This window comes from Myotis nattereri (genome assembly GCF_964212035.1).
Source record: "Myotis nattereri genome assembly, chromosome: 1".
NCBI lineage: Eukaryota > Metazoa > Chordata > Mammalia > Chiroptera > Vespertilionidae > Myotis > Myotis nattereri.
The window spans coordinates 167,786,310-167,810,123 of record NC_138075.1 but is presented as its reverse complement, the minus strand read 5'-3'; the positions used below and the strand labels follow the sequence as shown (position 1 = coordinate 167,810,123).

Below are 23,814 nucleotides of genomic sequence, written 5' to 3'. Positions count from 1 at the left end.
ACTTGAAAAAAAAGACGAGTCTAATTTTTTTCAACAAGATTCTTAAGAAATTAAGTCATGTCTTATCTCGACCCTTCATACTATGTAGTAACAGAAGCTGAACTACTGTTCTATTGCGGGAGCAACTTTATTATTTAGTTTGAACTATGTTTCCTTAGAAAAGAAGTTGTTCACATCATTGTGCTCTTGCCCCTTCTTCATGTACCTGAGTCTCCACGAGAAGGGAAAAATGGAAAAACTTCTTTCCATTGGACATGTAACTCTGACACCCAGAATAAAACATTGCCTTAAATGTCAAAGAAGAAACAAGTGAAGCTCAAAGTTATGATAAGCAACCTGTAAGCATTTTCCCCTCCATCACTACCTCCAACATCCCAGTCAACCCTTCATTTGCAAAGTTGGGATTGCTTTACAATTGGAGTGTATACTTTAATCACTTTTAATTTATTGGAACTAGAATAGCAAGAACAATATTTTGTGAATTCAGCATCTCAGTTTTAGCATCCATGGCCTTTGTTGTCACAATTTATTTTATATTCTCACATTTTCCCACTTTATAGTACTTATCAAACAAAGTATTATATCGCCCCTTGAATTTTTATTCTGAAAGGCCAAGCATATCAATGAAAAATAAAAGTTTGACAATCTTAATGTTTCCATATATTTAGAACAAATATTTGGCTGACCTTGACCATAGCAGTCTACACAAACATTTTTAAAAATAAATTATAATTTTAAAATATTAAAATTATGAAAATGCTAAGTACATACATAATGAAAAGACTTAAATATATAGCTGATGTCTATTGAAAGAAAGAGAAACATTCAGGTGCCAGAGAGAAGGCAGAACTGGCAGCTCACAAGACAAATGGAATGAGTCAGGGAGAGTTGGGAGAATTATAGACCCAGGGGCAGAGGCTACGGCTTCCATTTCCATACAGGGATAACAGATGTGGCCTTGAACCCATTCCCTGGGAAGAGGTAGACATAAAACCTTCCATGAAGTTAGAATCCCAAAAGACCACTTCTTCAGTGTAAGATAAGGATTCCACCAAAAGTTCAAGGGACAAAAAAGGAAATTGTACCTTCCAAGAGCTCTGTAAGACTTAAAAAAATAAAAATTTATTTGTGAAAGTGAATGTTCAGTCTGTGTTATCTTGTGGCATAGGAATCCTTAAGCCAAAAATTTAGCATATACATTCATTTTCAACTATTAAATTTAAAACAACCGGTAGAGGAAAATGCAAAGCTACTCTGTATTAGCATTACAGATTTCTAGGTTGACTGTCATTTTCCTTCAGCATTATTCTCTAGCCTGGGCAAATAAACACACACAATCATCAGAAAGATGATACTAACTCCAAAGTACAAATCTGAAAAGGAAATACTCCAACATAAATACAGTAAGCATTACAACAGAGAGATGAGAACACAAAAACTTCTGGTAATAAGATAATCTGAAAGAAACTATAAAATAAGCACATTTTAAATTATTAAGGAGATTTTTTAAAAGAACAAAAAGTATAAGGAAAGAGCAGAACATGATAAAAGCTCAAGATATAAAAAATAAATAGGGGACTGGATGAAAGGTGAAAGGATTAGCCAAGGAACATATATGCCTAGTCCATAGACTCAGATCACAGTGTGGTGATGGCCAGAGGGAAGGGCGGGTGGGGACTGGGTGGAGGTGGGCAAAGGACAGGGAGTGGGGAGTTGGGTACATAATAATATCAACAATATTATAAATAAAGTTTAAAGAGATAAATAGCTGCACATGCTTCCAGTCAAAGCTACCTTTGAAATTTCTGAATACTCCTCAATCTGAGATGGCTAATTTGCCTATTTGAGTACATATGTGAAACTTTTAGTAATAAAAATAAAATCTTAAGTGGCTGTTCTATTCCATAATGTGTACAAAAATTTTAAAAAGAAAAGGAAACAAATAAAATGATCACCAGAACCATGAAGGAGAATTAAAAACAGCTTTTAGTGACTTTTTTATAATGGCTAAATATTTTCAAGTGAAATTGACTTAAATATCCAAATTTAGATTGATAGTTGTGCAAAATATAAATTCAGAATGGAATATTAAGCATATTGAAAAAATGTTAAGGAAAAGGTTTATTTTTATTATTTTTGTTTGTTTTTTATTTATTTCAGGGAGGAAGAAAGAGAGAGAAAAAAACATCAATTATGAGAGAGAATCATTGATTGGCTGCCTCCTGCACACCACCTACTGGGGACTGATCCCCCAACCCAGGCATGTGCCCTGACCAGGAATCGAACCAGCAACCTTTGGATGCGCAAGACAATGCCCAATGAACTGAGCCACATAGGCCAGGGCAAGGAAAAGTGTTTAGCAATAAGAGGAAATTCATATGATAATTGAAGCAAAAAGACTAAAATATGATGTAACATAGCTATGTTCCTTAAGATGCAGTAACATATTAAATAGTAATATAATACTAACAATTGATCCTGGAAGCTGCAATCATGGATGTTTGACTGATTAATGGATAGAAGGATTGTTATTAGATCTTTATCCTTTCAACACTTTCCAAGATATAAATTACAATAAAATTATTTTAAAATTCTTCTTTAATAAAAATTTCACAAAGCAAGTAAGCCTCTCCTTCTGAGTTAGAAGTGGTTCTCAAAACACCCATAAAATTGGGCAACAGAGTAAGGCCTCTTGTTGGTGAGGACCTTTCTGAGAAAGCGTATCTAACATCACACTTACCCATCCTCAGAGACTAAGTGTAATAGGGAAAGACAGGCGCCCATGATCCCCACCAAAGCAGCTGCCAGTAAATCCTGCAGCAACTCTTCCTCAAACCCCACTCCCCACCCCTACTCCCACCTCCCAGCTCCTTGTACTCATAACGGAGAATTTGCCAGAATGGAATTTGCCTGTTGCTTCAATGTCATTTACTATTTTGTAACACTGTGAAAAATATACTAAATCATTCCTGCAACATTTGTTAATCATGTATATAAGACTTCTTTAGTAAACAGTATTATTTGATAAGGATCAGGATAAATTATTTATAAATAATAAGACTAAATAATCAAAACAAACCAAATGAAAAGAAGCAAAATTAGAAAGAATAGAAAATTAACAAGTATCAATTTAAGTCATTCCTTGGAAGTGGTGTATTTGAAAAATATTAAGCTATCAATGAACCTATATTACTGTTTTTCTCCATAGTTCCATTATTTAGAAGTTGGAGGTCTATAAAATAGCTCAGTATTACTTTTAATGTAATTAAATAAATTTTAATAAATTCAAATAGACTAAAGGGTGTAAAATAAATATATTCTTCTACTCCAACTTGAAGTCTCACTTTTTGTAAAATTAACAATTTGCTGGGTCTCATTATAAAATTTGGGGGTATATACAAGAATACACACACATACACATTTATTTTATGCATGTGAGAAAAAAAAATATGCCTGTTATCTACAGTATCTTTTCTCCCTAAAAATATATATTAAGAAATTCTTCATGTTGGCACATAAGACTTCATTCTTTGTAATAGTAAAATGTTATTGCATACATGATTGTACTTAATAATTTCCTATTGATATATATTTAATTTGCTTCCAGTTCTTACATTGCAATCTACTAAAATGAGCATCCATGTGTATATATTTTTGCATATTAGCTCAAATAGGATACATTCTTAGCAATGGAATTGCTGGACCAAAGGCATATGTATTTCCATTTTTGAGAGATATTACCAAATTATTTTAATATAAGTTTATACTAACTGATCCTCCCAAGAACAGTGTAAAGCAATAACTCTTTTCCTACAGCTTCATTTAGCAGTATTATTCTATGAGTGCAAAACATATACTCTGAAAATAAGTACCATTTCATCCACAGTTAGCCATCATACCAGAAGACTTTGGTCATGTATTCTTCTATGTTATTCTTGCCATTGGAAATGTTTGGTTAAAGTTGCATAGTTGAGTTTCTGGTTTGGGCATTAACTGTGGAATCTAATAGTAATGGATTTTGACACCCTCAGTATAATGGAAGGAATAACTGTGTAATCTAATTTTCCAGAATCTTAGGTATGTTAAAGCTGGCTTAGATTGTACATCTAAAGTGGTCATTAAAGAAATGTTTTAAAAATGAACATTCGTTTTAATAATATTATTTTATTTCCATTTATATTGTTTTCAAAATAGAATTTTTAAAACTTTTTAACATTCTTCATGCCCCCAAGTTAACTTTTGAAATATTTATCAAATCTTATATCTCCCAAAAGTACATTTTTCAAACCTTAGTAATGAAAAATTAGCTTCCTAATTATCAACAATGTAAAAACAAACAATTTCTTACCTGAAATTCTTGAACTTCTCTAATACCTCCCTTAAAAGTTCTATGAAGTAGACACTGTGGAAGCATATGGTGCACCCAAGAAGGAAATCTTGAAATTTGGGAATAAGCACAAAGTGGTGGCTCTTTTAGAAGAGATTTTCCCAACTGCAGATGAGCTGTAGGCACACTCTATTATAGCCCTCAGAAAAGCTGAGCTGTTATATAGCAATTTACACCTACTGTGCATCGAATGAGAAGCCAAAGGCCATGGACTAGGCACGTAACTAATTACCCCGACATAAAACAGGTATTACATCTTCTAATAAAAATATTTAAGGTATGATGTCTTGGAATGTGACAGGTAATAAAGAGCCAAGAATTTATGGTATAATCAGCTATCTCACGATGCCAGAATGTTCTTAATAGGAAAATGATCAACTAGAGCTTAAAAATTGAATCAAATAATGCCACAGTTGGTAATTACTAAAATTATGAAGGCCGTAAGTCAATGTTTTCACACCAAATCTATGACATGTAATTGGCACCAACAAATCAGGCTGCATGATGCTTAGTCTTATTCCTAAAAGCAGTATGGAAAAAGCAGTGACTCTGAAATGGCAAAGTCCTGTTGCGCAGGAGCATAATAGTAAATAAGTATAACTTTCTCATTAAAAAATTCCATTTTATTGGGCTACTTTTACATGAGAAAACATACTTAAAAGAAAAATACTGTATTATTCAGACACTACTGATGCCACCCCACATTGTTGACTACCCATACATTAGGGCATTGTTTATTGCCTTTTCTTTATTTCCTAGGATGGCTTCCCAAATAGGTTAACTGCATCCAAATCCTTGTCTCAGAGTATGCTTTGGGGGTAACCCAAACTAAGAAAACAGTTTAAATGTAAAGAAGTTTACTGTTCTTTTGCTGTTATTGTTGTTAATTCTCACCTGAGGATATATTTTTCCCATTGATTTTTAAAGAGAGTGAAAGGGAAGAGATGAGACAGAGAGAGAGAAATATCGATGTGAAAGAGAAACATCAATTGGTTGCCTCTCACATGAGCCCCACCCCCCCCCCACAGGAGGATGGGAGATCAAGCCTACAAACCAGGTACATGACCTTGATCAGAATCAAACCCAAGACCCTTCAGTCCTCAGACCGACATTCTAACCACTGAGCCAAACCAGCTATGGAGCTTACTATTCTTTCTCGAAATCAGAAATGTATAGTCGAGGGCTGATAGGGCAGTCCAGCCATCCTCAACATGTTTCTTCATCTAATTACAGGATGTCTACATTGGCTGCTCCACCTCTCACCACGTCCCAGCCTATGGAAAAGGGGAGAAAGCAAAGAGCACACAAGAGCTTCCACCCAATACCCTGTGAATTATGAGGTTTTCTATTCTAGCTGAAGGGAGCAGGCTCTCAAGTGCCTATGTGAGCCCTGGGTGCAGTTCCCTCCAACCCTTTCAGCTGGTTCTTTTCCTGGCTTCTGGCAATTCCCTCCTATGCATGTACACAGCTGAGCTCTCTGGGGTAGCCCCCTGCAGATCTCTGGAGATGGGTTCTGACCTTTGTAAAGGCTGAGCCAGCCCAGGTGAAGATAGGGATTCTGTCCCTCTAAAACCGGAGAAGACTTTCATCTGGTAGAGGGGAGAGTGAGTTCATGTGGGTGACTGAGATGTAAAAAGTCCCCCTATTCACGCTCTCATCAGCTGTGTCTGGAGGTCTAGGTCCCAGGCACAGATACAGGTGCCAGGGAGCCTCACAAGAGATGGTAAATTGCACGTGGGAGTCACTGCCCCTTGAAGAAGTTCCACAGTGCTCCTCCCCAAATTCTGATGGTGGATTCTTAGACTACAATAGACATTTTTGCAAGAGTTTACAAAAATCTACCTAGAAAATATGGGTGGACAATGAACCTTTAACCAGCTTGAAAAAAGTCCAGAAACTATTAGTATAGATAGCATTTTTAATCCCCACCCCCAAAACTTATTTGTATCCATTGATGTGTTCAGGATATTTTTTCGTTTTTATTTGTTTTTTTAGTTGAGAATAGAAAAAGCTTGTGATTGGAGCAGGCTCAGAGAACAGATGAGTGAAAAAATTAAATAAGGAACTGCCATTTGACCCAGTGATCCCACTTCTAGGAATATATCCTAAGGAACACAAAACACCAATCAGAAAGAATGTATGCACCCCTATGTTCATAGCAGCACAATTTGCAATAGCTAAGATTTGGAAACAGCCTAAATGCCCACCAGTAGATGCGTGGATAAAAAAGCTGTGGTACATTTACACCATGGAATACTATGCAAAAGTATAAAAAAAAAAAAAAGATTTCTTATCCTTTAAGACAGCATGGAGGGACCTGGAGTGTATTATGCTAAGCAAAATAAGCCAGTCAGAGAACGATAAGAATCACATGATCTCACTTATATGTGGAATCTAACGAACAAAATAAACTGATAAACAAAATAGATCCAGAGACATAGAAGCATGGAACAGACTGTTGAATCTCAGAGGGAAGGTGGGGGTGGGTGGGTGGGTAGGAAGAGATCAACCAAAGACCTTGTATGCATATACGCATAATCCATAGACACAGACAATAGGGTGGTGAAGGCCTGGGGTTGAGGGGCAAGAGTGGACTAGAAGGGGTTAGTTGGGGGGAAAGGGGACATATGTAATACTTTCAACAATAGTTAGTAAATAAATAAATATATAAATAAGTAAATAAATAAATAAGAATGAGCCATGTGTGTCTACATTAGATATGAAGACATCAGTCTAAACTCATTTTAAATTAATATAGACGTAGATAGATAAAAAAATAATTAGATTCTACATATGTGTATGTACACAGTATGTATACATACACATATTTTCTAGCTCTGTCCACAGAGAAGGCCTAGGGCAAATGACTTCCCCCTCCCCCAGTAGCAACTAACATATCCAGTAACCAAACCTTGGCTTCTAATATAATTCTCCAATAAAAGGAACCAGGTCCTCAGCAAAATGACCAATTCAGGAGCATATTTTATTACTAGAAAGTAAGAAAATGATTTTAAAAAAATGACACAGAAGCCAACATGAAAGAGCTAATGAATAAGACTAGAACAACTTAAGCAATGGATTAAACCAGTCTTTATATGAGCGCAATGTCCTCAAGGTTCATTCATGTTGGAGAATGTGTCAGTGTCCAAGTCAGCTTGGGCGGCTATAACAAATACAGTGGGGCCTTAATTTACGAGTGTCCTGACTAACGAGTTTTTTGAGATACCAGCTGTCTCTTGGCAGATTTTTTGCATTGAGTTGATAGAGTAATTTGAGTTAACGAGCTCCTTAACGAGCTCCTTAACGAGCTCGGTCTTGGAATGAATTAAACTTGTAAGTGAAGGCCCCACTGTACCATAGATTGGGTGGCTTAGACAACAAGCACTTATTTCTTGCAGTTCTGGAAGCTAGGAAGTCTGAGATCGATGCACCAGCATAATCAAGTTCTGGTGAAGACCCTCTTCTGGGTTTGCAGACTTCTTGCTATGTCCTCACATGGTGGAGAGAGAGCTCTAATCTCCTCTTCTTAGAAGGACACTAATTCCATCACACGGGCTCCACCCTCAATACCTCCTATAAACCTAATTACCTCTCCAAGGCCACACTCCTAATACTATCACCTTGGGGATTACGGTTTCAATGTACAAATTTGTAAGGAACAAAACATTCTATCCATAACAGTCAGTTTCTTTTTTAAGGCTGAATTGTGTGTGTGTGTGTGTGTGTGTGTGTGGTGTGTGTGTGTGTATGTGTCCCAAATTTTGTTTACTCATCTATCAATGGACTCTTGAGTTGCTTCCATCTCTTGGCTATTGTGAATAGTGCCACTGTGAACATGAGTGAGCAAATACCTTTGAGATCCTGCTTTCAATTATTTTGGTTATCTATAATAATAAAAGCATAATATGCAAATAGACTGAACCACCGAACAGCAGAACAACCATCTGGACGACCTTCCGGACAACCACGCTATGACATGCACTGGTGCCAGGCCAGCCAAGGCGGGTGCAATGTGATTGGTCAGGGGGCCTGCCATCACCCCACGATCGCCCTGCAGAGGGAGGCCTAGGCCACTGGCCAGCAGGGCGATCAATCAGGGGGCTCCACGATCACCCCAAAGAGGGAGGCCCAAGCCATCCTCTGCAGGACTATCACTGGGGCTCCATGGTACTGGGAAACCGGGGGGGGGGGGGTGGCGGCAGACACGGGCAGCGGCAGGCCAAGGCAGGTGCAGGAGGCAGCTGGGGCTGCGAGGGCCTGCCCTTGCACGACTTTCATGCATTGGGCTTCTAGTATATCCATAAGTGGAACTGCTTATTCATAGAGTAAATCTAGTTCCAATGTAGGTCTAGTTTCAATGTAGGTCTCAATGTAGTTTAGGTCTTTGATTCATTTGAGTCAATTTTTGTTATATGGTGTTAGATTAAAATCCAATTCAATTTTTTATATGTAGACTAGAGGCCCAGTGCACGAGATTCGTGCACTGGGGAGGGGTCCCTCAGCCCGGCCTGCACCCTCTCACAGTCCGGGACCCCTCAGGGAATGTCCACCTGCCTGCTTAGGCCCAATTTCCCCCCCCCCAAGGGGGGGGGGGATCGGGCCTAAGCCAGCAGTTCGGGGCTGTCACAGTCTTGGACCCATCGCTCCTTACCACCCACCTGCAGCAGAGGCAGGAGAGGCTCCCATCACTGCCACTGTGCTCGCCAGCTATGAGCCTGACTTCTGGCTGAGCAGCACTCCCTCTGTAGGAGCACACTGACCACAGTGAGTGTCTGCCCCTGGTGGTCAGTGCACATCATAGCAACCGGTCGGTCCACCATTTGGTTGATTTGCATATTATGCTTTTATTATATAGGATATCCAGTTTTTCTAACACCATTTGTTAAAGAGACTGACCTTCCCCCTTTGAATGGTCTTGGCATACCTGTAGAAAATCATTTGACCATATATGTGAGTTTATTTTTGGATTGCCTAATCTGTTTTATTGGTATGTACATCTGTCTTTATGCCAATACTACACTGTTTTGATTATTATAACTTCATAGTAAATTTCAAAATTAGGAAGTATAAGACCTCCAACTTTGTTTTTCTTCTTCAATACTTATTTGGCTATTCAGAGTCCCTTAAGATGACATACAAATTTTAACACATTTTAAAAAATAAATCTAAAATTAAAAGTATCAAAAATGTCATGGATATTTTTCTCTGTCAACAAATATAGGTATTGCTATGCATTTAATGACTACAAAATACAATACTGTATAGATGCACTACAATTTCTTTACATAATTGCTTGCTAATGGACATTGGGTTTTTGCTGATGGTATGCTCTCCAAACTGTTTCAGTGAATATCCTTATGCAGATATCTTTTCTAATAAGGGCAATTACCTTTTTAGAAGTTAGCACTTAGAGCTAACTTTATTTTTTACTTTCCTTTTTTTAACTTAAGGGAAATTTTAGTCTTCTTTTTAGAGCAATCTAGTTTGGGGGGGGGTACATATTTAATACTTTCAACAGTAAAGATTTAAAAAATAAGAATAAAATAAAGCAACCTGGTTTTAAAATGAGTTGACATTAGAAAAAGAGAAAGAATATGGTACCTTTTAACATAGTCAGGCAGACAACTAAATTAAAACATAACGCTCATTTTAAATGTTAATTTATACTAAACTGTACTACAGGTTAGTATTATAAATTGACATCCTATCAACAGTGCATAAGAAAGTTTGCCCTTCTCTTCTTAATGTACAGTTCTATCATTTCATCCTTGCTAATTTGATGGGCTAAATTAATTTTTTTTCAATTACAGTTTATATTCAATATTATTTTGTGTCAGTTTCAGGTGTACAGCCTACTGGTTAGACAATCACATACTTTACAAAGAGCACTCACCTGGCACCATATATAGTTGTTACAATAATGTTGAATATATTTCCAATGATGTGTTTTACATCCCAGTGACTATTTTGTAATTACCAATCAGTTGATGGGCTAAAGTTTGATATCTCCTTGTTGCTTTACTGCATTTATTTGTAATCGTCTAAACCTTACAATTCAGTGTTGTTTCCTCAGATTATCATGTAAATTTACAAAACTTTAACTTTTCCCATTGTCTTTAGTAGAAATGTTCCTTAGTGACAAGCCATAGAAACTGACTATGACTAACTTGTGAGGAAGAAAATGTATCTTTCGTAGAAGATATTTGACAGAGGTTAAAGAATCAGACTTTTAAAATAGGAGATAGGGGCTTCTGAGGGTGAGGTAAAAAAATCCACATCATCTGTTGATGGGCACTTAGGCTGTTTCCAAATCTTAGCTATGGTAAATCGTGAACAAAATCTTATCATAGCTAAGATTTGGAAACAGCCTAAGTGCCCATCAACAGATGAATGGATTAGAAAACTCTGTTACATCTACACAGTGGAATACTATGCTCTTGTAAAAACAGGAACTCTTACCATTTGCCACAGCATGGATGGAACTGGAGAGCATTATGCTAAGTGAAATAAGCCAGTCAATGAAAGGAAAATACCACATGATCTCACTCATTTATGGATAATAAAGACCATTATAAACTGATAAACAAAAATAGTTACAGAGGCAGAGCAGCATTGAACAGACTGTCAAACTATAGCGAGAAGGCCGGGGAGGGTTGGGAGGGGGGTAAGAGATCAACCAAAGGACTTGTATGCATGCATATAAGCAAAACCAATGGACACAAGACACTGGGTGGTATGGGAGGCCGGGGGAAGGTCAAGGGGGAAAAAAGGAGACACATGTAATACTCTTTGTAATACTTTAATCAATAAAACAAAATTTTAAAAAAAATCCACATCAGTGGTCCCTAAACAAGAAGGATTTTATTTGGTGAGCAAATTGCCACAGAAGCAATAAATAACCTTCTGCTACCCTCTGTGTCTTTCATTCAATATTCCAAAATGCTGAGAGAGAGAACTATCTGATTGGCCAGGTTTTAAAGCACATGCCTACCCCTGGCTGCATCGGGAAGAAAAAAACTGACCCCTTCAGTTTCCACAGTGGGAAGTGAGTTCTGCCTCACATCAAGCAGATATCTCCAACTGTGAGGATTCTCCAACAAGGAGATGAGAGTGAAAGACAGACGGAGATGCTGAACTGACCTAAATTCACATGGTCACTAGATGGGCTCCGAGGGGGGGGGGGGGGATCAACATGCTCATCACCTAACAAACTTTTTCTGTGTCTATATTAAAGATTAGATTAAAATACTAAGTGGATTTTCCAATGTTATGGGTACCCTTAACCTTTATAAGTAGATTGTTTTATTAGATATTTTGGACATATGATATCTTCAGCAAAAGCTAGTATGCAAATAAACACATGAGTTTATATTTATAATATATAAATTTCTATTTGGTATTGAAACTTAAAAGTCAGGGGTGCCTTCCTTAGAGTGGACACTATAGACTACTCTTTCTTCTATTCTCCATATCCTATAGTAAATCTAAGTTAGATGATTTAAATTGTATTGGGGATCAGCCTGCCATGTAGTGGATTGCAGCCTATCTTCGTCTTCCTTCCCAGCAAATTTCCCTACCACTATTAGTTTCTGAAATTTTTTGACAGTTTTAAGTTCTGAAAATATACCTGCCTACACCTATATCAAGTGTTGATATGGTGAAATTCTAAGAATTTTTCTAATTTAACTCACAATGTTCATCATAAAAATACTTGGTTACTAAGAGAGTTGATGTTTGTGTATCAGTAAACATATTTTTAGATGCCCAATGATTAAAGCTAAAATAAAGCAAAGTAGAACGTAGAAAATGTTAACTAAATGCTATATAAGAGACATCTACATGTGATACTGTTCAATAACACTAAGGCAATACCTAGAAGCCATCTATTAACTACAAAAAAAATATTTATTTTATTATTTTCAATTTCACACTTAGAAAGAGCATCCCTTCATAAATACTTGCATTAAATTTGATAAAACTGGTGTAAGTACATTATTAAGCTAAATTATTTGATTGTTAAAATAAATAACCAACAAATTCACAAATAAAAATATTAATTAAAAAACTAAATAATGTTTTACTTCATCAGTAATCAATAAAATATAAAGTAATTTTCACTCTACTGGCCATAGAATTTTTAATTTTTAATAGGTAATTCAAAATCAGTGAATATGTACCTATTGTTCACAACTAAAAAAGTATGATTTCAATGTGAATCTCCCCAATATAACCTATTTTGTATGCTTGCCAAAAATGATTAACACTAATCAAATCATGAGAAAATAATCAGAAAAATCTGTATTGTTCAACATTCTACACGACAATTTGTCTGGACTTTGCAAAAATATAAAGGTCATGATAAAACAGTGGGAATATGATTACTTAAGTAGTCTTGTTTAATCTAATGACAAGTATATACATGTGATTGGACCTGGATAAAAAGGGAGGGTAAGAAGGGAGGAAGGATTATAACTATACAAAGGGTATTTTAGGGACAGTTGAGGAAATCTAAGTATGGACTACATTTTATAAACTAGTATTATGTTAATTTTAAATTCTTGGGGAAAAGTAATATTGAGATTTTGTAGGAGAATGTCCTTGCATTTGGGAGACACATACTAAGATATTTAAGAATAAAATATCATGATATCTGCAACTTACTTCCAAAGGGTTCAACAACAACTACTATAAGAGATTCCAATACAAGGCATTCATCCCAATATAATTTATATGGTGAAATAATGATTACAGTTCAAATGTCCACAGTTGAAGTCTTTATATACCAGTAATGAGGCTTTGCTTTGGTTATTTTTCTATTTTTCCTCAAAAAACATATATTATTTAAGGGGAGCCTTTCTAGAAGGTTGCTTTTTCAAAATAAAATAATTAATGTGATTTCTTTATATAAAAAGTACCAATGAATCACCAAACCTAATGCAAAGGCCAGTAAATTTCCAAAGTAGCATTTCAGTTTCTCATGGATAACTCCTTCAGACTCAGGAATTTTGTGCAAACAAACCCATTGGCAAAAATGAAATAAACAAACCCATGACTTCTTCAAACCTTGGTTGCTATAGTCAAAACAAGGACTGAGTAGGAAAGACAGAAAGGAGAGAATGAAGAGCTGGGTAAATACTGTGTAGATTAAGAAGACTGAAATAATAGACTTCCTGACACATTCAGATTTTCTGGAATAGGTCACACAAAGTGATTATGAGCTAACACTTTACTAACAAAATGCAAGAAATATTCAAAAAACAGTAATCATGTGAAAGAAAAAATAAAGTGCTGAGGCATAAAAAGTCATAAAGATAAACTTTCCCTAGGACTTTTTTTTTTTCCTAGGGTCAGTCCCAGCACCTACATAAAACTCTCTCTGGATTCCTTTCCATTGTGTACTGAACAATGGTGTCATGTCATCTTTGGCACATGTGCATAGGTTAGTGATTGTTCTATCTCCCTGTTGCCAAACAATAAAAAGGGTAGAGAGAGTTGAGTTGCAGTGTCTTAGGTCTACAAGTGGGACCATTTGGAAAGGCAGTTTTCCTGTGGAACCTGTCTTCTCTGACTGAAACCTATTCAATAAGACTGCTCATTCCTGACCTCTGTCCCCTTGACACTGATCTGTCCTAAAGAGGATGCCAATATATTGTCTGTCAAATGTATATTAGAAAGCCATGGCATAAGGTCCCTATTTCTACATGGCACACAATGCTTTATGTCAAAGTTTGATAAACATGAAATCACGTTTTCAAAGGTTAAAAAAAACAAGTGTCAGTCAGTCAAAAATAGCTGACCACTCTGAGTGTCTCTCTGCTTGACCTTGAACTCTTCCATGACTCTGAGGTCAATGATATGTCATTATAGGAAGAATTTCTTATAGAGTTATGATAAGCTCACTTCTTTGACTCTGATCTTGACATCAGAAATAATTTTAAGTTGTCTATCTTCAAACACCTACCTAATGAATGAAAACATAAAGCTGTAAAGGAATCAATCTTCTTTTCAATTGTGCAAAGAACTAACAATTTTCATGCAATGAAATTGATGTTACTAGGAATTATATATGCATATCTATGAGACAAAGGACCCTAAGATTTCAATAGAATCTAAGACTCAATAAAAGAGACAAAAAGGTAGAAGAAAAACAAAAAATGTTTAGTATTTACCACAGACTCCATTTCACCTCTATTTTATTTTATATATAATAGAAGAAAGTTAGCAGGTAGAATTTTATACTCGCATCTTCAAAGGTCTGAAAGAATTGTTTAAATTCACTTTTTATTTTGTTATGGCTATGGTATACCTTTGAAATATTGTTAATAATTTATAATATGCCATGAAGTATATTAATTAATGCTACCCAAGGGTAGTCAGGATCTTTTTAATATCAGATATTAAGGAATTAAATATTACCCAAGACAGGGGTACTCTGTTTAGATAGTAGAAAGTGTCATGTACTCACTCAATTACTCTCAAAGTGCAGTGTTTTCTGAGAAATAATGTTTTTTGGGGGTTGTTTTCATTATTTTGTTTGGTTGGTTTTGCCTACCTGAAAAAAAAAGAATTTTTGTTTCCCTTTCTTCAGTTTCTCCAATGTCAAAATTATAAGCAAACAGAGAGATTGTAATGAATGGCAAATATCTGTTTCAGACACTCACAGATGATTATAATGAACATCCTTATGTGTATGTGTGTACTTTTTCATTCTTTAAACATTAAAAATTAGCTTACATCCTCTCAGGGATGCACAATGGGCATAAAATATATCTTATAATTTCTCATCTATGATTTAAAAGAAAGTGATATACACTTGAGTGCTCTGCAAAGGTACAAGGGCATAAGTATAGGCTTGCTGTCCTTAAATATTTGCTAAGCTATGTGTTTCCAGCCATGTGATACTCTCTACTGTTTTATATATATATATATATATATATATATATATATATATATATATATATATATCACATGGAGTGTGACTAAAAATTTAGGAAGCTAGCCAGCTTTATTATTATTTAGCAAACACAATTCTTCCACCCATTTGAGTTTCCAACTCAGAAAACCAAGTTCATTACACTTTCGTGTCTATGTACATTTCCTTACTGCCAATTGTTAAGACTTGAGTAGAGACAGTCGCTGAGGGGAAGACAGCCCTTAAACCCTATACTTAGTAACTTTAGACTCACAGCTACTTGCAGGAGAAATACATGACAGATCTATTGTTCTGTATTAGCAGGACATTGTCCCAGTATATGAACACATGCAAACTACTCAGGAAGGCCTTTGAATATTTAAGGCAAGACACTAGTGGCTCATCCCAGTGGGAACCACAGAAGAGGGGAACCTGATTAAATTTAATGTCGTTGTCACTTTTTTTCATTGCGAAGAATTATATAGGTAGCCATAGCTACCACGCTGTTCAGACAGCATGACCACAATATTCCCCCTCAGAGGTTGGCGTCAAGGACTGAATTATTCACTCAAAGAATGTGATTCACTGCTGGATGTGGTTCTTACAAGATTAAAAGAGTCATCAGTATATAAAATATACATACATAGAGTAAAACAATACTATTGCAATCTTTTGATCACTGATAGGGCTTTGAAAGAATAATATGTTTTTAAAAACTACAAATATTAATATTTTGAATATAATTGGACTGAGCTCAGGTTTCTCTCTTTGAAAATCAATATATAGTTTAAAATTTTTAATGTAAATTATTGGAGGAGTTTAGAGCAAAATTCTTTTCTTATTCCCATTCCTTTTAAAAGGTAAGCCATTTGCTCAATATTTAATTATGCTCTTCTGTGCAATGCAGCATCTCTGGGTAAAACCTGATAATTCATAAAAAGGCTACTTGTTGAGCAAACTCAAATAAGCATTATAATATCCTAGCAATGTTTACCAATTACAATGTCCTTTATTAAAATGTGTTATCTCTTAAGACTCTAAATTTACAATTTTCTTTGTCTTGGGTAAATTTTTTCAAGTGTCCAGTCATTTAAACACATACTTCACTTAGTTAAGTCAAATAAGTATGTTTTTTAAGTAAAATTATTGACAATTAAAACCAGTTTTCACTTATCATCTAATCAAATAATATTGCAGAAGAAAACATTATTTAGCCATCTATGTTAAATTGCTTAGACTTCTCTTTTTTACTACAATGAAACCCTGCTCTTTTAAAGGCAAATATAGCCCTCGCTGGTTTGGCTCAGTGGATAGAGTGTGGGTCCTCAGACTGAAGGGTCCCAGGCTTGATTCTGGCCAAGGGCACATATCTTGGTTGCAGGGTTCATCCCCAGCCCTGGCTGGGGTGCATGTGGAAGACAACCATTGATGTGTCTCCCATCAATATTTCTCTCTCTCTCTGCCTCTCCCCTTCCCTTCCACTCTCTCTAAATACCAATGGAAAAATATCCTCTAGTGAAGATTACCAAAATATAAAAGAAAATAAAAGGCAATATAAAACGAAAGGTTATCTGCTGCATAAGGTAGGTCACCAAAGAAGTAATTGCTGGCTTTTGATAATCTCAGGGGGGCTAGTAACAAGTTTTCCTCTTGCATAATGTCAGTTCACCAGTAGAAACGCAGTCTGTGTGGGCCTGACTGAAAGCCATGCCATCTGAGTGTCGCTCACTGGAGTTTATAATATGAACTGGAGGCAAACTCAGTCTGATTTATGGTGAACACAAGTCGACAACCCAGCACCCACTATCATAATTGGATCCCTCGTTTGAAGTCTCTGGAGACTGAATGGGCAATGGAGTTTGAACTTATTCTGGTCTCACCCGGGAAAGATGAAGGCTCCCTGGTGGGGCTGCTTGGACAAGCCAGTAATGCTTGTCCTTGGGCCTGTTGTGCCCAATGCTGTTGTGCCTTGGGCCTGTCCTCTTAGAGAGCTTATGCACCTTTGAAACACCGAGTAATTCATTTTGCATATATAAGGTTTAAGTAATGTTCTTTTGTGACTGCCTCCAAAATAAATATGCAAATGATCTTTGTTTTAATCTACATGGTAACAATTTTGTTAGAGAATATTTATAATATTACAAATAACAATTTACACTCTAAATAAAACCTAATTACATTATCTTCTAGTAACATTTTATTTCCTGAGATAAAATCCAATCTAGAATTTTCCTAAATACAGTCATGCTACAGTAGGCAAATAGGCTAATATCAAATTCAGAAATCATAATTCTTTTTTACTTTAAAAAATCTCTATTTAGATTCTGTGTGTTGATTATTTAAATTAGATGGCTACAGAGATATCACTTAATTGAAAGTTGAGTTGATTACCATTGAATTTCTGCGAAGACAAGTGCAAACAGAAAAACTTTGGAGATGCAACTTTGCCCTTGAAATACCAATGTGCGTTTTCCTCAGTGAAATGTTAAGCAGTGTGCCTTCCACAATAAGCTGACAATGCCTTTCCTGAGGCTGGTGGTGTGGTCACGGTGTTGATCTTGTCTTTTCTTCTTAATGTGCTCCCATACCAGAGACATTACAATAGTCATTCACAAAAACTACAGTACAGAGAAGTGAAGATGCTTCTTCTCTACTGTTTCTTTCTTCCATCTGCAGCTGGGGGCTTACAGCTGGTGTTTGGTTTTTTTGGTTACCTGAATGGATTTCCGCTTCTGAACTGTACCAGCTTGACATTCATTGTGATGATAGGTTCCGTCAGAATGTTTTAGTATTCTTCGGCTCCTGAGTTGCCTTTCACCCTTTAAACAGTTGTAAAGCAAGTTTTGCTAATGCTGAATATTTTCTTATTTCATGATCTCAGTTACGTTCCTTTATAATTATCTGCAACTCTCATATAATAAAATGACTAATAGTTGCAAATAAAAGTGATTGAGAAATGTTTTCTTTTAATCCTTACCCCAGGATATGTGTTTATTGATTTTTACAGGAAAGGAGAGAAACATCAATGTGAGAAATAAAATTGATTAGTTGCCTCTAGTGCACAGCCACATGAGGAATCACACCCAAAACCTAGGGAGGTGCCCTGGCTGAGAATGGAACCCACGATCCACGTACAGGGACATGTTCCAACCAACTGAGCATCCTGGCCAGAGTAAGAAAGTTTTTATTTATTATTTTTTAATATGTTTTATATTGAATTTATTTCTCTTTTATATATATACTTTTTTATTTCAAAGAGGAAGGAAAAGGAAGAGTCCCCTGAGTTTAAGAGAGAATCATTGATCAGCTGCCTCCTGCACACCTCCCCCACTTCCTGGGGATGGAGCCCACAAAACTGTGACCTCCTGATTCATAGGTCAACATCAACCACTGAGCCCACTGGTCAGATGAGTAAGTTTTTTGTTTTTTTTTAAATATATTTTATTGATTTTTCACAGAGAGGAAAGGAGAAGGATAGAGAGTTAGAAACATCGATGAGAGAGAAACATCGATCAGCTGCCTCCTGCACACCTCCTACTGGGGATGTGCCCACAACCAAAGTACATGCCCTTGACTGGAATCAAACCTGGGACCCTTCAGTCTGCAGGCAGATGCACTATCCACTGAGCCAAACCGGTTAGGGCAAGACGAGTAAGTTTTTAAGTAATGTCTATGTGTAAAGGTTTTTTCTCTTCAAATGTCTATCATCAGAAAAGAACTTCTTAAAAATCAAATTACTTAACCAATTTCTAATAAGACATCTGTAAATATTTATGGCATTTACAGAAATAAGGAAAAATGAAGCATAAAGTAAATAAAATTAGGTTGTCTGCTTCTTAATCTAGATTCGATCTAGGACCAGCTATGGAATACTCAATCCAAGGTCACCACCAGGATTGTCCAAAACCAAATATTGAAACAGCACAAACTTGAGTGTATTACTGACTGTAATTTACATATTTATAATAACAATAGCTACCATTTATGATGTCCTTATTATGTACCAGGCACTGTACATAGTAATTCACATCACAATATTAAATTAATTCTCACATTATCAAAGCTTTGAGGTAGACACAAATATGCCCATTTCACAAATGAGGAAACTCGTGATTAGATAGGCTACATACATTGCCCACGGTACATAATGATCTAGACAGTGATGATGAACCTATGACATGTGTGTCAGAGGTGACACGCAAACTCATTTATTTGGTTGATTTTTCTTTGTTAAATGGCATTTAAATATATAAAATAAATATCAAAAATATAAGTCTTTGTTTTACTATGGTTACAAATATCAAAAAATTTCTATATGTGACACGGCACCAGAGTTAAGTTAGGGTTTTTGAAAATGCCGACACGCCGAGCTCAAAAGGTTCGCCATCACTGATCTAGGAGAACTTGAATTCACATGTTCCTGACTTCAAAACCTTTGCTCTTAAATGCTGCATTATACAGTCTCCCCATCCTATATAATAAAGAGCTAATATGAAAATGGTCATCACGCCCTCACGTAACAGCTCAGACACTCAACACTGGGGAAAGAGGAATGGGGACCAGCCAAGCACAAATGAGCTTGTGAGAGAGGAATGGGGCCACCCATCCCATGGTCCCCGGCACCAGCAGCTGTGCCTGCATCCTGGGAGAGGGACAAGCCGCCCGCTCCATGGCCCTAGGCACCAGCGGCTGCGCCTGCGGCCTGGGAGAGGGACAGGCCACCCACCCTACAGTCCCGGACACCTGCGGCTGCAGCCCGGGCACAGCCACCTGCCCACGGTTTCCTGTGGCTGTGGCTGACATGGGTGAAGCCAGCCTGGGTCCTGGGTGCCTGCAGCCAGCCAGAGGGAGGGAAGCCTGGGTTCCGGGTGCCTGAAACCTGCCAGAGGAAGGAATCCTGAGTCCCAGGTGCAGGGTGAGGCAGAGGCGGTTAGGGATGATCAGGCCAGCAGGGGAGCAGTTAGGGGAGATCAGGCAGACAGGCAGAGGTGGTTAGGGGCAATCAGGCAGGCAGAGGTGGTTAGGGGCAATCAGGCAAGCAGGCAGGTGAGCGGTTAGGAGTCAGCAGTCCTGGATTGCGAGAAGCAGTCAGACATCCCCCAAGGAGTCCTGGATTGGAGAGGGTGCAGGCCGGGCTGAGGGGACCCCCACCACTGCACAAATTTTGTGCACTGGGCCTCTAGTATTCATATAAACAATTGGATATTCATTAATTGTGGATATTTTGACAAACTATTACTCAAGTATTATTCCTTGGAAGATGTCCCCTAGTATTTCTTAACATTGTCTTTGATTTGTATTTGTTGAAAAACTTAAGACTTACCAGATAGGTGACCTTGTGTATGTCATTTTATCTCTCTGAATCTCAACTCTATGAGCTCAAAAATTAGTTAAATAAGTCCAGCCAGGCCCTAGCTCAGTGATGGCGAACCTTTTGAGCTCAGCATGTCAGCATTTTGAAAAACCCTAACTTAACTCTGGTGCCGTGTCACGTATAGAAATTTTTTGATATTTACAACCATAGTAAAACAAAGACTTATATTTTTGATATTTATTTTATATATTTAAATGCCATTTAACAAAGAAAAATCAACCAAATAAATGAGTTCGTGTGTCACCTCTGACACACATGTCATAGGTTCGCCATCATTGCCTTAGCTGGTTTGGCTCAGTGGCTAGCATGTCAGCCTACAGACTGAAGGGTCTCGGGTTTGATTCCGCTCAAGGGCACATGCCTGGGTTGCAGGCTCGATCCCCAGTGTGGGGCATGCAGGAGGCAGCTGATCAATGAGTTTCTCACATCATTGATGTTTTTATCTCTCCCTCTCCCTTCCTCTCTGAAATCAATAAAAATATATTTAAAATGAATGAGTCCAGCCGGTGTGGCTCAATGGTTGAGCATTGACCTATGAACCAGGAGGTCATGGTTCGATTCCCGATCAGGGCACATGCCTAGGTTGCAGGCTTGGTCTCCAGTATGGGGCAAGAGGCATCCAATCAATGATTCTTTCTCATCATCAATGTTTCAATCTCTCTCTCCCTCTCCCTTCCTCTTTGAAATATATATATATATTTTTTTATTATTATTATTTAAAAAGCAGCCCTATCTGGTTTTTCTCAGTGGATAGTGTATGGGCCCACAGACTGAAGGGTCTTGGGTTCAATTCCAGTCATGGGTGCTTACCTGGGTTGCAGGCTCCGTTCCCAGCCCCATCAGGGCTCATGCAGGAGGCAACAAATTGATGTGTCTCTCTGACATAGATGTTTCTCTCTCTCTCTCTTTCCTTCCCTCTCTCTCTAAAAAAATCCATAAAAACATTTTAAAAATAATGATTATAGAATAAAAATAAACAGAGATCATGAGGAGAAATATTTTCATTTTCTGTGTAACATAAATTTCTTTTGCTTAGTTTATATGTATGTATTACTTTTATAATCTCTAATATTTTTCATAAAATTTACTTTTAGTGTGAATTCCTATAACTATATAAATGTTAGTATCTATAATATGCACAAAAGATACTGCTGTCATATGAAAAAAATTTCAATGTAATTTTGGAGGATAAAGAAGAAGAATATTAAAAATAGGGGCAGTGCCCTCGGCAATCCCCAATCTGTTTCTTGCTTCAACAGTTTTTGGACAGAACAGACTCAGGGACGCCCCTTCTTCCAGTCCCGGCCACCCTCCTGCAACTCATCCAGTCACCACCTTCAGAACCACCTGCAGGACCAGCCAACACACCGGGGTTTTTTTCTACCTTAACTTTCTTATTGCCAAGCAACCATGAGTCCCAACTTCGTCAGAATTGTCCCACCGAGGTGGAGGCTGCAGTCAACCTCCCGGCCACCGGGCATCTGCGGGCTCCACACCTACCTCTCGCTGGGCTTCTTTTTTGACCCTGACAATGTGGCTCTCGAGGGCATGGCCACTTCTTCCGCGAGCTGGGGGAGAAGAAGCCGAGGGCACTGAGTGGCTGGTAAAGTTGAAAACAAGCACGGTGGCCGCATTCTCTTCCAGGACGTGCTGAAGCCTCCCCAGATGAGTGGGCAAAACTCAGGACGCGAGGGAAGCCGCCCTGGCCTTGGAGAGGAACCCAACCAGGCCCTTCTGGAGCGGCAGGCCCTGGGTGCTACCCGCACAGACCCTCAGCTCTGTGACTTCCTGGAGAACCACTTCCTGGGTGAGGAGGTGAAACTCATCAAGAAGATGGGCGACCACCTGACCAACATCCGCAGGCTGGCCGGCCCCCAGGCTGGGCTAGGCGAGTATCTCTTCGAAAGGTTCACCCTTAAGCCCGACGAGGAGCCTTTGAAGCCCAGAGGCCTTTGAGAGGCCCCTCCTCATTCCCCTGGTGTCTGGCTTTTACTTGAGCCTCTCCCCAAAACTGCTAGCTATTCTTTTAATCACCCTGAAGCCCTCTCCCATGCATTGGACCAAATGAAGCAATAAAGCTTTTTCCAGCAAAAAAAAAAATAATAGTAATAATAATAGGGCCATGAGCCCTAGCCAGTATAGCTCAGTGGATAAAGTATCAACCTGTGGACCAAAGGGTCCTGGGTTCGATGCCGGTCAGAGCTCCTGCAGGAGGCAACCAATTGATGTGTTTCTCTCACATCCATGTTTCTCTCTGTCTTTCCCTCTCTCTTCCACTCTCCCTAAAAAAATCAATGGAAAAATATCCTCGGGTGAGGATTAACAACAACAAAAAATAGGGCCATGAAAGGACTTGTATGCACCTAACATGAATGCACTTTCAAGTACTTTCAAGACTCCTGTTTTTATGGCCAAGGTGAAGAAGCTGCTCTGAAAGTTGAGCCTGGTCAGGTCTGCTCAATGCTAATACCTCCTGCAGGATGAACCTGAGCATGGGCATGGAACCAGAATATAGGAAGAAAGAGGATCAGTCAAATTTTAAACCTAAGGCCTGATCTACTAAATACTTTTCTGTTTTTCCAACACTTTTGTAGGAAGATTATATAAAGTCTCCTGAGCCCAGGCGTTGTGGCTCAGTGGCTGAGCACTGACCTATGAACCAGGAGGTCATAGTTCAATTCCCAATCAGGGCACATGCCCAGGTTGCAGGCTCAAGCCCCAGTAAGGGGCGTGCAGGAGGCAGACAATTGATGATTCTCTCTCATTGTTGATAATTCCCTCTCTCTATCTCTCTCCCTCTCCCTTCCTTTCTGAAGTCAATAAAAATATATTTTTTTAAAAAAACAATCACAGACCTCACCCCTTTGTTGGAATTTCTGTCTTGCAATTTAATAAGGTGTAAACATTTTTAAAACAAAATAAAATAAAGTCTCTTTGTTTATCCTACTAACTGGTAGGGGATGACAGAGGGTGTGAGTAAAGAGAGAAGGTAACCCAAAAAGGTATCTGAGCATCCAAAATTTAGGACTTTCTTATCTCCAAGAGAGATGACAAAGGCCCTTATGAGCTTCTAAGTTCTTCCTGTTGTACTCAAAGGCCTGAAAATGGATGTGCACATGTAGTAGGTAGTTAATAGGTATT

The 23,814-nt window shown here is 37.9% G+C and overlaps 1 pseudogene across 1 annotated transcript in view; it reads left to right on the top strand.

The window, feature by feature from the left end:
- Nucleotides 1-22,629, top strand: part of LOC308533190 (ferritin light chain-like) — a 32,907-nt pseudogene extending 10,278 nt beyond the window's left edge. Inside the window, exons 2-3 of the transcript in view lie at nucleotides 4,387-4,505; nucleotides 22,079-22,629. The product of the transcript in view is annotated as a ferritin light chain-like (transcript). The remainder of the gene's footprint in view (nucleotides 1-4,386; nucleotides 4,506-22,078) is intronic.
- Nucleotides 22,630-23,814: the final 1,185 nt, after the last annotated feature.